Genomic DNA, 16,702 nt, shown 5'->3' with positions numbered 1-16,702 from the left:
ACAGCAAGCGGTTTCTAAACAAGCTCTGTGCTGCAGGTGGGAACGGAGCCAACAAGCACCCTGACTGATGCAGGGCCAAAATTGGGGACATATTGGAGAGAAACCCATCGGCTTCCTCCAGGCAGCATGGGGGGACCCTTGCCTGGGAGCAGGGCAGATGATTCCAGGATGTGTCTCTTGCCAGCCATGAACTCCAAGCCACAGGCCATGGGGCCAGGAAACAACGGTGGGCACTTGGGAAATTTCTGGGACTTTCTGGGCTATGGTAATTTCCCCACTCATCTTTCAGCCAGGCTGTTAGAAAACTTCTTCGAATATAAACACTGGAGCCTCCTTCGGCCCTTCAAAAAAAGGTTGACCCTGCAGCGGACCGATGAACATTAGAGAAAGCGCCACAGAGTCGCTTCCCTGGGAGACTCCTGGGCACACATCCCTCTTTGTTAGCTGTACAGAACACCCAAGTTTGCAGTTGGTAACTTTGGCTGCCACAGAGCCTTTGCATTTGTAGAGCATTTAGCTTATTGACCTAGATGTTCTCATGTTTAGGAATCAAAAAAGTAGTTTAATTAATTCACAATAAAAACCCTCCATTTCATAGAAGATAAAACTCATATAACCCAAACAGAATTGAATGTGTGATATGATGCAGTCATCAGCATGCAGCAGCCTTAAAAATGACAATATCTGACCTTAATATGTGTGACTCTATCAGGATTCCATTGTCGACATGTATATTTTTCAATATTCTCTCTGAGCTGAAATCATGTCATTTATATGCAAATGACCACATCTTCAGCAGCTGCTGCTTCTCCGTTGAAGCCGAGGGACTTATTTGCACTTAATAAAGCCTCATAAATAGGTTTTGCCTCTAAAAGGGTGGGGGAGCAGGAAACCCATCGTAGCCTTTTACAGTTACAAGCTTCTTTTTGTTTTGAAAGCTAGCGGCCACCCCTAACAGGATGGTTCTCAGTTGCCAAAGAAACACCGGATCCTCACCCAGCCAGTTCTCCCCCTTCCCTCCTTAGAAAACAGGTGTTAGTGTCCTTCACGGGGCCTTCTTCCATTGAAGCGGGAGGCAATGCCCAATCTCCAGCAGGGGTTGCGATTTAATCCAACTTCAGTGCAGGGAGGGCTGCTCTGTGAGCAGAACCTCTTGCCAGGCAGTAAGAGCAGGTGCCCTGCTCGGGAAAGAACCCCTCAGGCCCCCTCAGGCTGTTCTGAGTGAGGGGAAGAGGAGCTGAGGAACTTCTGGGCAAGCAGAGGGGAATTTTTCCTTTTATGAGTTACCAGTTTCCCTTTTAAAACACTCTACACAGGGGCACCTGGGTGGTTCAGTCGGTTAAGTGTTCGACTCTTGATCAGGTCTTGATCTCAGGGTTGTGAGTTCAAGCCCCTCATTGGAGAGCCCAGCATGGAGCCTACCTAAAGGAAAAAACAAAACAAAACAAAACAAAAAAAACCCAAAAGCACTCTACATAGAGAAGGGGCAAGATTGGGGATTGTTTGTATGCTCTGATGGCCCAATCAAACAGCATTAAGACAACATTAAACACACCTTCATTCATGTGAATAGTACACAGCATCTCTCCTCCCCCCACCCCACTCCCATCTTCCTAGCTGGCCATTCTTTTTCAACAGAATCGGATGACAAAGGAAGATGGTATGAATCCACCCATTTTCTTTTAACGCTCCTATAAAACCACCCAGGCTTCTACTTTGGGGTCAACAGACACATTTAACTTACCATTGAAGATCATTTAAAACATACTGAAAAAAAAAAAAGAAGAAGAAGAAGACTATTATGGAATAATTGTCTCCTGCTGTTAGATGCTAAGACAAACCTGAGGCACTTATGAAAAATAAATAATGATGGGAAACAGGGTCATTTATTTTTAAAGCACTGTGTTGCTGATTTGGTAATAATGACCTATTATCCTTGTCAGAGTAATAGACTGTTCCTGGAGCTTCATTTCTGGTGTGTGAGCAACTGGCATAGTAGAGATGATTATACTGTCTGATAAATGTGTATAATCATCAAAGACACTGGTTGACAATACTGTCATTAAATTGTCACCAGCTTGGCAGAGAGACAAACATCCCTACCACATCAACCTATCAGAGATGTTTATAACTGCAACAACATCCAAGCACGATATTAGTGCAGATAACTGAAATCACACACCCTCAGAATCCAGCCACGAGGAGCAATGTGTGGCCAGGAAGGAGATGGAAGGGGAGATATCTGGCCCTTGCATCAGGAGAGCTGGGCTCCCCTCTCTAAGCCTCAGTGTCATTCATTTTAAAAATAGAGCTATCTGTCCTCTCCATCTCACAATAGTACTATGAGGATCAACATTTTAAAAGATATAAAATACAAGGGCATCTGGGTGGCTCAGTCATTAAGCAGCTGCCTTCAGCTTAGGTCATGGTCCCAGGGTCCTGGGATCGAGCCCCGCATCGGGCTCCCTGCTCCGCGGGAAGCCTGCTTCTCCCTCTCCCACTCCCCCTGCTTGTGTTCCCTCTCTCGCTGTGTCTCTCTCTGTCAAATAAATAAATAAAATCTTAAAAAAAAATAGATTCCATCTTTTTCGTACGAGGTTGCTCTTGATGTATTTAAGATTTTATATTGGCTTACTTTTTTAAAAAATGTGATAAAATACATTTAATATAATTAAATTATATATAATAATATATAATTATATGATAAATATATATATTACCATCTTAACCTTTTTTTTTTTAAGAGAAAAATATAGAGTGGTGGTGGGGGGCGCCAAGAGAGAGGGAGAGAGAAAATGTTAAGCAGGCTCCAAGCCCAGCACAGAGCAAAAAGTCAGATGCTTAAGCAACTGAACCAACTGAGCCACCCAGGTGCCCCCCATCTAAACCATTTTTAAGAGTACTAATCAGAGACGCCTGGGTAGCTCAGTCTGCTAAATGTCTGACTTCAGCTCAGATGATGATCTCAGGGTCCTGGGAGCGAGTCCCGCATTGGGCTCCCTGCTCAGTGGGGAGTCCACTTGTCCCTCTCCCTCTGTTCCTTCACCTCCCCCCCGATCTGTGCTCCCTCTCTTTCAAATGGTTAAATAAAATCTTTTTTTTTTTTTAAAGAGTACAATTCAGTGTTGGCTATATTTGTATTGCTGTGCAACCAACCATCACCACCATCCATCTCCAGAACTCTTTTCATCTTGCAAATCTGAAACTTTGTACCCATCAGATAGTAACTCCCCACTCCCCTCTATCCCTTCAGACCCTGGAAATAATCGTTTTACTTTTTTGTGTCTATGAATTTGACTACTCTAGATGCCTCATGTGTGGAGTCACACAGTGTTTGTCCTTTTGTGTCTGGCTTATTTCACCTAGTATCATGTCCTCAAGGTTCATCCACATTGTAGCATGTGTCAGAATTTCCTTCCTCTTTAAGGTTGAATAATAATCCATTGTATGTATATATGACATTTTTAATTCATTCATCCACTGATAGATAGCTGGGTTGCTCTTATTTTTTGGCTATTGTAATATTGCTATGAACATGGATAAACAAGTATCTCTTTGAAATTCTGCTTTAATTTAAAAAAAAGATTTTATTTGTTTGATACAGAGAGAGAGAGGCAGAGAGAGAGCATAGGCAGGCGGAGCAGGAGAGGGAGAAGCAGACTCCCCGCTGAGCGAGGAGCCCTATGTGGGGCTTGATCCCAGAACCCTGGGATCATGACCTGAGCCGAAGGCAAATGCTTAGCCAACTGAGCCACTGAGGTGCCCCAAACCTTTATATATGTATTTTTAAGATTTTATTTTTAAGTAATCTCTACACCCAACGTGGTGCTCAAACTCACAACCCCAAGAACAAGAGTTGCATGCTCGACTGACTGAGCCAGTCAGGTTCCCCTTGAATAAAACCTTTAAAAAAATAATAAGCTGCTTGGACGTGTACCCTATACACTGCTTACAGAGTTTGATATTTGACTAAAGTAAAAGAATAGAATTTTGTATCCACAAAATTCCATACTGTTCTATATTTAGTCTGTTGTTTGGGCCATATGAGAATTTTTGAATCCTAGCATTCTTTCACTGATCAGTATGCTGCAGATATTAGCATAAAAGTCATTATTGAAAATGCTGAACAATTTAGGACTGAGGGGCCAACCTCTAAGTTATTTGTCCCAGAAACCTTCCTCTGGGGTTATGAAATTTCTTAAGTAGCACCCTTAGGATTACTCAACAAGTTAAAAATCTTCCTACCTGGAACAGCCAGCACATAGTTCTTTCATAAGGGTATCATGAGATTCTTGGTGAGGCTGAAATCCCAATACTCTTTGTCTATAAAATCCCCCTGATTTCCAGTATATACATACCCCTTTAGAAAAGGAAAATGCATTTAGGTTGGCATGACCTTACCAAACCTACACCACTCCTAGCGATCACTATTTACACTGGAAACTGGTAAAACCATCTTTAATATAATTAGTTCTAGGTTTATTGATTACTTATTCACAATATTTGGTCTTTCTTCATAATTTCTTAAAGACTTCTGTTGTGATTTCAACTATTTAGTCTATAAAAATAGTAATGATACAAGAATAGCTACTGTGCATTGAGTATTATGTGCCAGGTACTGGTTAAAGTACTTTATGTTGAATTGTTCCCTTGCCCTATGAGGTAGACTATTATCCCAATTTTTACAGAGGAAGAAACTGAAATTTGGACTGTTACTGTTAAGTAACTTGCCAGGAGAATAAAGTAGATGCTAGGTGTATCTGACTCCAAAACCCATTTTCTTAATCTATTATATTACCTTCCCTTGGGATGCAATGGTTCAGATGTGGAATCTGGGACAAGCTGGGGCTCCAATCCTTTTTACTAACATTTATTCCATTCTTTCCAGTCAATCTTCCAGTCTTCTTTCCCAGGGGAAAAAAAAAAAGGTAGTAAAATAGGAGTGGAGAAGTTCTTTTCTTCACTGCTACTATAAGCTAACTTAGCATCAGTATTTTCAAGCTGGGGCTTTTTCCTTCCCAGAACTCCCCGTGCTCTAAATTTTTAATTTTCTTTAGCATTTTTACCTGTTTCTGGACATTTGTCTTCCTCTAAGACTTGAGTTACTCCAAGACCTTGGGTATGTGTCAGCCCGTTCACCGTTCACCCATGTCCGTCAGAAAACTTGCTATCCAACTAAAAGTTTGCTACCTCACTGGATTCCTCCAGCTTTTCTTCCTCACTGGGACCATTGATTGCAATGGTCAGAATCCAAATGTGCACTTATTATTTTCATTGTTTGCTTTTCTTCTAATGGAGTCACTATCATGTCATCAGTTAACGGGCATCAGTTTCCATTGGCCCCATCAGAACTGTGCGCTTTAGAGAAAGCCAAGCTTGCACCACACAACCTGCCCATTCTCTGACTGCATTTGGCAATAGCACTTGGCTTGGTGTCGTATGTGATATACACATTTCTTCTTGCAAACTCTCCCTGCAATTTCAAGAATTTGCTGGGGTGGCACACTCAGAACATCAAGAAAACAACAAATCTGCCATGACTTTGTCATATAGAAAATTTTCTGAGTGATAGGCAGGGAAGTTCTGATGTGGAGTGGAGGTTAACAGCTTGGGCTTGGAGTAGGGATGGTGCCATTTCTTCAGCTTTACTTTCCTCGTTAAAAGTAGGGATGGTAAGCATGGGATAATAGGATAATGTTACGTAACGGATGTAAGTGCTCCTTAGCACAGTGGCTGTTCATAGTACCATTTTTTGAATTTCTCCGCCCCATGTAAGATTTTGATCAGCTGCTCTAAGCTCCTTCCCATTCTACCCTATTAACGCAATGGCATATCCTGTCCAGGCACTCCCAGTGAAGACACTTAACCACTTTCTAAAGGCTTTGTGGACATTTTCCTCATCCTCTAAGTGGTTCATGCTTGTTTAATTTTGAGTACAGAACAGAGGCCAAGTTGATTAAAAGACACTGTTTATGGTTGAAAATATCCTTTTAGAAAATATCTTTGGGGTTTAAAACCCTAGGAGAGGGGAATTAACTCATGACAGGATTGATTTCTTCTCACACTTAGGAAGCCCCTCACTCACTCTCCATTTCTCTAAAAGCCTCAGAATAAAGGAGCTAGCAAAGTGAGCTTGTGATGAATAAAAGGCAAAGGAAGAGCTTCTGCTGTGGTGCTTCCCTGGTTTACGTCATAGCTCGGTCTTGGATTATAGGTGCAGTTTGGGAAAGTCATTTCAATTCAACTAAAATGACATCAGTGTAGCTCTGTGCCATGAGCCCCAAGGTGGCACATTAGTTTCCCTTGCTGCTATAACAAATCACCACAAACTCTGGCTTAAAACAACACAAATTTATTACTTACACGTCTAGAGGTCAGAAGTCCAAAAATCAGTGTCACTGGGCTAAAATCAAGGTGGTTTGACTTTAAAATCCAGGGCTACATCTCTTCTGGAGGCTCTAGGGGAGAATCCATTTCCTTGACTTTTCCAGAAGCCGCCTGCATCCCTTGACTTGGGCCCTTTTTCCCATCATTGAAGCTAGCAGTGTAGCTTCTTCAAATCTGTCTCCCTTTCTTTCTGTCTCTCTGGCCTTTGCTTCCATCCTTCCATCTCCTTCTCTGACTCTCTTGCTTACTTCCTTCATTTATCAGAACAGCTTGTGAGTACATGGGGCCCACCTGGATGATCCAGGATATTCTCCCCATCCCAAGACCCTTAACTTCATATGTTCAAGGTCCCTTCTGCCATGTAATTTGACACATTCACAAATATGGGAGATTAAAACATGAGTATCTTTGGGGGCCTTATTTTGCCTACCACAGGTGTATATTATACATTCTCTCCTCAGTCATAGGGCCCAGATATTATCAGTCCCAGTTTATATTTGGCAGTCAGTACTTCAAATGGAACAAGTTGGCATTCAAAGAAGCTGAAGTTAATCAAATAAAAAGCAGGTATCAGCATGCACTTTATCACATCACCAAGAGAATCAAAACAGTATGATAGTAAATTTGACTTCTTGTCATGTTGAATTCCTCTTTTGGTGCTATGTTATCAGAAAGAGGCAGTATTGTTATAATGTAATTTATATAGTGCCTTCCCCTGAGTGATGAACAGAATATTCCCCAGGATCCTCAGAGAATTAGTCTATCTCTTTTTATCCCAGCTCAGCCACTCCAGCAATATAATATGCTGCAATATTATATCTGTGTGCAAGAAATAAAACAGACTCACAATATTTAAAGATGTTCACTTAAAGAAATTCCTTTTGGAGTTCCTTTTTTTTTTCCCCCTTTCATTTGAAAATGTTCTTTGGGTAGTATAGAGTCATTGACCCACATTAGATTAATTAGGTCAATTAGCCTTTATGTAGTAATTGCCACTCAGGTGGCTTTGAATAATTCCCTTTTAATAAAGACGTGCCTTGAAAAGAGATTATAACTTAAATTCCTGCCACACAGTAGCATTAAGAAAACATGCATTTATCAGTTCTTTCTGCAGTATGGCTTTGGGTATAGGAATGATATTGGGTAGAAAAAGCTTAAGGACTTTACCTTGATGAGTTGATTATTCACATTTACACATTGTTAAAAAGCCACATGTGTAGTTTCCATTTGGACAGGCAGTTGGTAACCCTGAACACTGAGCCTAATTCAGAACAACTCCCTCTCTTCTTCCAAACTGTCAATATTAATTTCCACATTTTCAAACTCACACTGGCCCTAGCATCTAATCTTGGACTCTTACCGGTGATCTGGACTATCTGAAATTTTTTGCTTTCTGCTTCTCTCCTTCAACATCCTCCCCATAGCTTATGTTAATATGACAATAGCTATCACTTAATGAGTATTTTCTAGGTACTAGACATTTCACATTCATAATTGCTAATTGTTACTTTAACTAACAAATATTTGTTGAAATATTTGCTCTAGATCCTGGAGATACAGCCCAGTGAGTATCTTTATCTCTGTGTAATACTTAGGAAATAGAGACAGAGAAGTTTAGTGACTAGCCTAAGGCCCTGCTGCACATGCGTTTGGACAAGGCCCCCAGTCAGCCTGGCTCCACAGCCCAGCTCACCCACCCCACCAGGCTGGAATTGCTGTCTGATTTGGAGGCCAAGTTTGAAAACGAATTCAACTGTTGCCAACGAGGTCAGAACATTCCAAAAATAATAAAAGGCACATTAGAAATGAGGTTGAAAAATAGACAATTCCCAACTACTTAGAACACAGATCCCAGCTATTAGTAATTAAAGGCTTTAATTTTTTTAGCTTCAAGATTCTGATTCCTGTACAAGTGCAAAAAAGCTGATATACTCAGTAAGAGTACCCATGTAAATGGGATGAGGGGTAGTTCTAGTTGCATCCTTTCTGCTTTCTCTTGCTCTAGTTCACTCAGTCCCTGATATATAGGTCAGACCAAGCGAGTGCTATATCGTCAGCTGTGTAATGACATTAACATGGTTTGTAGTCTTTGATCCCATTGCAGGGGAAGGACTCTGTGAGTAAATTAATTCTATTGATGAGATCTGGACATTTGAATGGCCTGGAATATGGAGATTCTTTTGTTCCTGGTTGTTGGTTTTTGTTTGTTTGTTTGCATGTTTAAGATTCATTTATTCATTTGAGAGGGAGAGGGGAAGAGAGCACGGAGGGGCAGAGTTAGAGGGAGAGAGAAACTCCTAGCCAACTCCGTGCTGAGCGCAGAGCCCCTGCGGTGCTCCATCTCATGTCCCTGAGATGGTGACTTGAACTGAAACCAAGTGTCTGAGGCTTAACTGACTGCACCAGCCAGGTGCTCCTGTTGGTTTGTTTTGCAAGTGTTTTAAGCTTTAAAACCTTGTGAGAATCAGAAAGTTTCATATTAGAATGTAAAAATGGCATTTCTGGAAGGCAATTTGACAATTTGTTTCAATAATTTAAATGTGCATTTCTACTGAAAGGCAAATAGATAAAGATATATGTATAAGAATGCTAATTGTAACATTAGTCATTAAAAAAACTGGAAAAAATCTAAATATACATCAGTAGGGTAGTCATTAAATAAGTTGTGCAGATCCATGCACATAATACATTAAAAATGATTTATATCAACCAATTTATATTATACTCTTAAATGAAAATAAGATTAAAAAGCAGATTATAATCCCACATTAAAGCCTGTGTGTGAGAGAGAGAGAGAGAGAGAGAGAGAGAGAGAGAGATCTGGATGGCTATACTCCAAAATACGCACTGTCATTATTACTAAGTAATGGGATTGAGGGTGATTTTAAATTCTTTGTACTTCTGTATTATCTGAAATTTCTTCTTTTACCCCCATTTCCTTCTTAGATCACTCAAACCACCCCCTACTGACCACTATGCTAATGCATTTGATGTAAATCTTTTGTTTGTAGTTCTACAAAATTTTTTTTTATACAGATATTTTAAATTTACCTAGATGGTATCACATTCTGTTTCTTACATTTTCCACCTAATACTCTGTGTTTTAGATCTATGTTGCTACATGTACAAGTCTATTGCATGTAACTGCTGAATAATTTTTATAATATAGCTACTATAAATAAGCATGAGCTTTCATAATCAGAAAAAATCTAGCAAAGCTCTTTTTATTGTGATGAAAGAAAGAAAACAATCTTTCTTCTAACATAAGAGCATGAAGCCATAAATTGTTTTACATAATTTTGCCACAAAAATATCCCAGTGGAGAAATATTTATTACACTGGCGATTCTATTTTACTAAATACCTCTACTTTATAAAAGTGCTTGGACACATGGAACTCTTTTCTATAAATACAGAAAATTTAAAGAGAAAAGAGAATATTTCTTTCTATGAAGTCTCTGAAATGCTTCACTTATTTTAGGAGGCAAAAATTTCAAAAGACAAAGTTATTTTGAAACTGAAAAGTAGTGAAATGAACTCATTACAGTGTGTTCTCACTATATATTAAAAATGAAATTAAAATCATTTAAAATAAAAGAAATATGACATTGTAATGCAAACAGAAATTGAGGAAAATCCCAAAAGGATAGGAAATAGTTGGTTGATGGACAGCACAGGAAAATGAAAAGACAATCAGAAGAAGTAATAAAGCCTATTGGGAAAAACCTGAAATTTATATATTGAAAGTTCATAATTTTTAACATAAAAATCTAATAATAACTGCTAATCCCTTTTCTTTCTTTAAACTTTAATTTAAGGATAAAAATAGAACCTCAAGGGTAACTTTATTCAGTCATATTTTTTATAAGATAGATATCAAGTACTCTCAGTAGAAGTTTGTGTTTAACTTTCAAACTTTTCTTCAAAACAATATATTCCTAGATGAGAGATGTGAAAAAAATCACATATAACTTATATTATGGGGAAAAAATACCAAGATGAGAGTCATATTCCAAGCAGATATGACTGAAGTATTGTGATCCCAGAAAAGGTCACAAATCACTGTGTTTCTTCTCTTTCTTATTTAGGCTAGTTTTCACTGATAGCAGCAGAGAAGCTTTATAACACAGCGCTGGCAGACGAAACCAAGTTGCCCTTATTAAGAGGATTTTGTTAAAAGCAGGGCCTCCTTTTTTTCCTCTCTCTCTCTCTCCAAAATATTGGGTTTCAGAATGAAGTCATTGAGCTAGGGAAGATAAGTAGCCTTTAGGGGAGGCAGGTCAGAAAAGGAGATTAAAGTACAAAAGCTTAAGTGTGAAAACTAAAACAAAACAAAACAAAACAAAAAAAAGTGACCTGAAGTTTCAGAGTCAAACGGGAAGAAAAGATGTCTACTCATGTTGATAGGGGACCTGCACAGGGAAAAGGTCAGATAATCTATGATCAGATAATCTATGGAATGATCAGATAATCTATGGAATGGATTGATCAGATAATCTATGGAAAAGGTCATAGTAGCCTTGATCAGATAATCTATGGAAAAGGTCATAGTAGCCTTGCTTCTCTGGAAACTAGAGTTAAACTGGAGACAGAGACCAGAGGATGTATCTTGGCTAAGAGCCCTCTTGAATTTGCCTTAAATTCTCCAACAGAAAAACTCTAAAGATTAGGGGAAAACATGGATTTTGATGATTTGATGTAACTTTAAAGATGTAGTATTTCAGTATTTCAGTCTAGACAGAATGATTTAATGATTATGCAAAGGGTTCTCCAATCACATAAAGTTCAAGCTTTGTAACCTTTGGCAATTTATTTAACTTCCTCATGTATAAAATCTATGTACATAATGGGAGTATTTACCTCATCGGACTATTGAAGGGATTGAATATGCCACAAGTCATAGGGCAAGGTCCAGCATATAGTACATATTCAGTAATGTTGGCTAGTACTGGTAGTAGATATGATAGGAATTTCTTTTTTAAAAGGAGGTATGTTTACCATTTGAGCATTTATCTGATGACTGAGATCCAGATCTGAGTTTCTACACCAGTTAATGTTAGTATGTTGTATGATTTTTAATAGATCAATCTGAAGATGTTAGTTCTTACTAATAATATTAGGAAATGAGGCTTCTTTCACAAATCTATCACTATTGATAATATTTTGGGTCCAAGTTTCAGTTAATAAGCTCAAGTATGCAAGAGATGTTTTAATTTCTATTTCAAGCCCCCATTGCACTAGATGTTGGGAAAACAATCTCAGTCAATGCAGTTTCCCCTCCCCTTATACTGGGATTGAATGTATGTTCCGGGGGACTATTACCTGTTGTCAGTTGTCATCATCTCTATGCTACTATCTGGTGAAGCACACCTCCTGGTCCTGACTGGCAGTCCATGAAGTTTACAGCTGCATCCTCCTTGTGTTGGACACTAGTTTCTGTGACTTTTGGGAGATTGAGAGAAAGAATGGGGCACCAAACGGCCCTGCCTCATCCCTATAGTAGCCTCTGACTCATGGGAAATGCTTCTGCTACTCTGCATGCTCTCCTGGGGGCACGGAGGCTACCTCAGTCTCCCTTTTTAGCTCTAACTTACCACACCACTATCTCGACCCTATTGCTCCTGTGCCATTGGCATGGGGGAGTGGGGAGAATTCTGGAGTCTTGCCACCTTCTCAAAGTACACTGGAAAAGTGACATTCTTTCTGCTCTCGAATTTCTAAAATTATGCAGAGAGGAGTGTTCTCTTTTTTCCTAAACCTTACCACACTCGACTTCAGAATAAATCCAAGAGAAAGCTGAGCCCAGGTTTTTTCTCAGGTACCCAGCATCTGAGCTCTTTTCTTTTCCTCTGACTTCTCTCCTTTTCCCCAAGTCTAGAGAATCTTCAGTCTTGAGGACAGGAAAAACAGGTTTTGATCCATCAGGTATTTTTCCAATTCTTTTGTCTCAAGTCTGGATCTTAGATCTGAGATGTTAAAAATCAAGGATTTGATAACCCTTCCTTGAGGAACGTCTACTTCATAGTCTAGCTGCCTCAATGAAGGAGGCAACAGGAAAAAAAAGAAAAACAACCAACAACATTGGTTAATACCTAAAAAATACATCAAAGTAGGGAGGGATGTATGTTTTATCGTTTCCATCTAAAACTACATTTTAAATACTTTAACTTTCCATAATGAATAAAAAAGTCTTCCAACTAAAATATTTTTCTTTAGTTAGAAACATTATTATTTTATACACTGTTGATAAGTGCTTGATTTTGTAATTTCCTTTCAGCCCAAATTGTAAATATTAATTACATACCTTATATGCATGTAAATGATCCTAACTCCAGTCTGCTAGATGTGGATGACTCATTTCTTTAGTTCCTTTATCCCCTTGTTTTCTCCTTCCAGAATCTGCCAATATGTTACCTCTGTGACCTTTTGCTCTTCTCCAAATTTACTCCATCCTCTAACTTCATTCTTTTAATAATCCACTACCCAAAAGAATGTGTAGCTTTCCTTTTCATAAATTTGACTATGTATGCATGTTACCTCCTTAAGAAGTCCAGACACTACAAATCTTACATAGAGTCTAGAAAAACTTGCTGATAATATAATTTGATGGTGATGATTATTAATTTTTTAAAAACCTTGGGGTGCCAGGGTGTCTCAGTCAGTTAGGCATCCGACTCTTGATCTCAGCTCAGGTCTTGATCTCAGTGTCATGAGCTCAAGCCTTGCCTTGTTCTCCACGCTGGGTGTGGAGCCTACTTAAAAAACAAACAAAAAACAAAAAACCTTTGATAACTTTAAAAGTCCTATATTTTTGTTGCATTGTGATCATTGTTACCTGGACCACTGATGGGTCCCTTGAAACATGACCTGCTCATATTCATCTTTCTAAGACTAGTTCATGACATAAGAAGTAGTATAAAACAGCTGTTCAATCACTATATTCAATGAAAGAACAGTAAGATATTTGGTCATTTCAAACACTGATGCATAGCAAGACCATTCTAATCTACATACACCATAAACTACAATACTTACGTGCACAGTATTTCAAAACTGTTAAGTACAGCAGCAGCTATGGGTAAAATTGTGTTTAGAATTGAACTATTTGGGGGCACCTGGGTGGCTCAGTTGGTTAAGCGACTGCCTTTGGCTCAGGTCATGATCCTGGAGTCCCGGGATCGAGTCCCGCATCGGGCTCCCTGCTCGGCAGGGAGTCTGCTTTGTCCTCTGACCCTATCCCCTCTCATGTGTTCTCTCTCTCTCATTCTCTCTCTCTCAAATAAATAAATAAAATCTTTAAAAAAAAAAAAGAATTGAACTATTTTGGTTTATAGCTAGAAAAGAATTCCTTAATACATTTAAGGAAGAAGAGAGCGAAGTACATTTTACATTTATGATGAAAGAAAGATTACAAAAATGGGCATGAGTTATAACCCTTAATATTAGGAACTAAACTAGGAAAAGAATGGTGCCAATCTGGGTTCAGTTCTAGTTCTACCAAGGATTAATTGAGAAACTCTGGGCAAATAATTTAGTATTTTGGTAGGCTGTTTTCCAGTTCTGTAAGTTGAAATTTTGAATTAGAATCTAAGGGTTTTTTTATTGTACCATTCAATTATTTCCTTTATTATTTTTTATTGTACCACTCAGTTATTTCCCTTATAAAAATGCATCAGATAATAATGGAAAGAAAAAAATTAAAGTAATTTTTAAAGTAAAATAAAACTTTTGTAGTGAATTAGTCAGTGAAAATGACTGTGGTCATAGGCTTCAGTACCTTTTCTGGGCAGCTGTAGATCTGAAGCACTTTAAAGGACAGTACCCCAGGAAGAAGAGAGTATACCTACCTGTGCAGGAGTGAAAGGATTAGATCAGTTGCCCTTGATTGAACCAACTTATCCTTGATTGTTCTCTATTTAAAGACTGAAGTATTGGAGCCATTGGAACAAAGATTCAGCATACTCGCTGTTTTGTGGGGGGTTTTTTTTGACATTGCCATTAATAATCAACCTGCTGGAAGAGTTGTCTTTGAATTTTTTCTGATGTGTTCCCCCAAACATGGGATAAATTTTTTTGTCTTTTACAGGTGAAAAGGGGTCAGGGAAATTAACTCAGAAGCCATTATATAATAAGAGTTTTCAGTTTTGCAACATTGTCAAAGATTTTCAGATGGTGACTTCAGTGAAGAAAATGAAGGAGAAGGGGAATCTATTAATGGAGGATATTTTGAAGATGAGAGTTTCTCTGTTAAACATAACAGAGAATCTCTCTTATTAGTGACAGGGGGAAGGATACAAAAGGTTCATAGTTCTTCAAAACCACAAAACCCAACTTCTCATTTAGATGGGTATCATGTTGTTTTGCGGGAAGTGAATTCTTTTCAGGAAGTTGTGGGAGAAAGAAAACCAGAAAACAGATGCAGTGAGCAAACCATTTGCTGAGATAGATACTCAGTTGTGGAGAGCTAACTCCCAAACTAGAGCTAAGAAAGAAGAGAAGGCATAAATCCTCCTCCACCTCCTCATCCAGTGACTCATACAGCTCAAGAGATTCTCAGTCCTATTCTGATTCTGAAAGTACTTCTGAAGGGAAATTTTATTTTATTTTATCTTATTTTTAGATTCTTTTTAAAGATTTTATTTATTTTAATGAGAGACAGCATGAGCAAGCGCAGGTTGGGGGAGGGGCAGAGGGAGAGGGATAGAGAGAATCTTAAGCCAACTCTGCACTGAGCATAGAGCCCTACATGGGGCTCCAACCCACAACCCCGAGATCATGACCTGAGCCGAAACCAAGTCTGATGCTTAACCAACTAAGCCACCAAGGAGCCCCTGAAGAGAAATTTTAAAAAGAAAAAAGAAACATAGGAAAAAATCCTCCCCCCCCACAGACACACACACGAAAGAAAAGCAAGAAAAGCACATTTAGTGAAAGTGAGCTTGAAAATCTTAAAGCATAACACCAGTGTATTGTCCATCCAGAAGAGTTCCCTCCTATTCCTGAAAATAGATTCCTAATTAGAAAAAGTGCTCCTAAAGCTGGTGAAAAAGAAAGGAAAAACAGAGAGAGAGAGATAGAGAGAGAGATCTACCTAACTTCCAGCCTGCTTCATATCAGAGGAGACTTTAAGTTAGTAGGTCTAGCAAAGAAATTAAAGGAATAGGACCAAGGACTATCGAACTCCCTCCAGGTTCAGATCAAGGGACATTTCAGACATAGTAAGACTGCTTCACATTGGAGGCAAGAGATTCAGAAAGCCCAAAGAATGAGGGTATCCAGTGGTGAAAGATAGAACAAAGGAGCTTAAGAGTGAGTTAAACAGGGGCACCTGGGTGGCTCAGTTGTTAAGTATCTGCCTTTGGCTCAGGTCCTGGGATCAAGCCCCACATGGAGCCCTGCACTGGGCTCCCTGCTGGGCGGGAAGCCTGCTTCTCCCTCTGCCCCTACCCCTGCTTGTGTTCCCTCTCTCACTGTGTCTCTCTCTGTCAAATAAATAAATAAAATCTTTAAAAAAAAAAAGAGTGAGTTAAACAAAAGAAACTGAAACAAAAGAAAATCAAAGAAGTCCAGCTAGAGTAAAAGAGAAAACTATAACTGATCATAGGCATTTGTCCAAGAGTCCAAACAGAAAAAGTGAAGAGGAAAAGAAAGCTAAAGACCATTAATCTAACAGTAAAGAGAGAGACATTAGAAGAAATTCAGAAAAAAGATGATAAATATAATAAAAACAAGGTGAAGAAAGGGGCCAAATCTAAAAGTGGGAGTAAGAGCAAAAAGAAGTCAAAGAGTTAAGAAAAGCATAATACAAAAATAAACATAATACAAAGCATAATGGAATAAAGAAGATGGGGGTCAAGGAGTAGAGAAAGGGATCATAAGAATATTAAAGAAAAAGTCTGAGTCTAAAGGAAAAGATCAGGAAAGGGGTAAAATTAAAGAGAAGTTTAAATAGAATCAAAGAGCATGAGCACGATCATAATAAAAGTAAGTAAAAGAACAGATGCACAACGTAGAAGGGAAATACAACCCAAGGCAGTTACAATGGTCCTCACTCATCAACAGTTACTCGTCTGTCCTTACTCATCCAGCAGCCTCAGCCACCATCCCAGTACCTCACTCTCATCTAGAAGAAATTGGGCTCACAGACAAATTCATAGGAGATAAGGTGCCCAGCAGGATTCTGAAAAAGAAAAAAAAAGAGCCTTTCTTCTCTCTTTATCCATAGTTGAGGGGAGGTTGAAATATGGTAAAATGGTCCCATTTTTTCAACAAAAATTAATTCTGTCAGCTACAAGAAGACTTGTAAACCAGATGCC

At 38.9% G+C, this 16,702-nt stretch overlaps 1 protein-coding gene across 1 annotated transcript in view; it reads right to left on the bottom strand.

Moving 5' to 3' along the window:
• Positions 1-6,343: 6,343 nt before the first annotated feature.
• The window catches only part of HFM1 (helicase for meiosis 1), a 129,029-nt gene continuing 118,670 nt past the window's right edge, over positions 6,344-16,702 (bottom strand). The window contains exon 40 of the mRNA XM_064588835.1: positions 6,344-16,566. The gene's annotated coding sequence lies outside the window, so the exon portion shown is untranslated. The remainder of the gene's footprint in view (positions 16,567-16,702) is intronic.

The sequence above is a fragment of the Mirounga angustirostris genome, unplaced genomic scaffold (genome assembly GCF_029215605.1).
Source record: "Mirounga angustirostris isolate CCGP_5_RB_7025 unplaced genomic scaffold, mMirAng1.0.hap1 SCAF_4, whole genome shotgun sequence".
NCBI classification, from domain to species: Eukaryota; Metazoa; Chordata; class Mammalia; order Carnivora; family Phocidae; genus Mirounga; species Mirounga angustirostris.
Note: the sequence above shows the minus strand (reverse complement) of the source record. Positions and strands in the feature narration are given on the sequence as shown.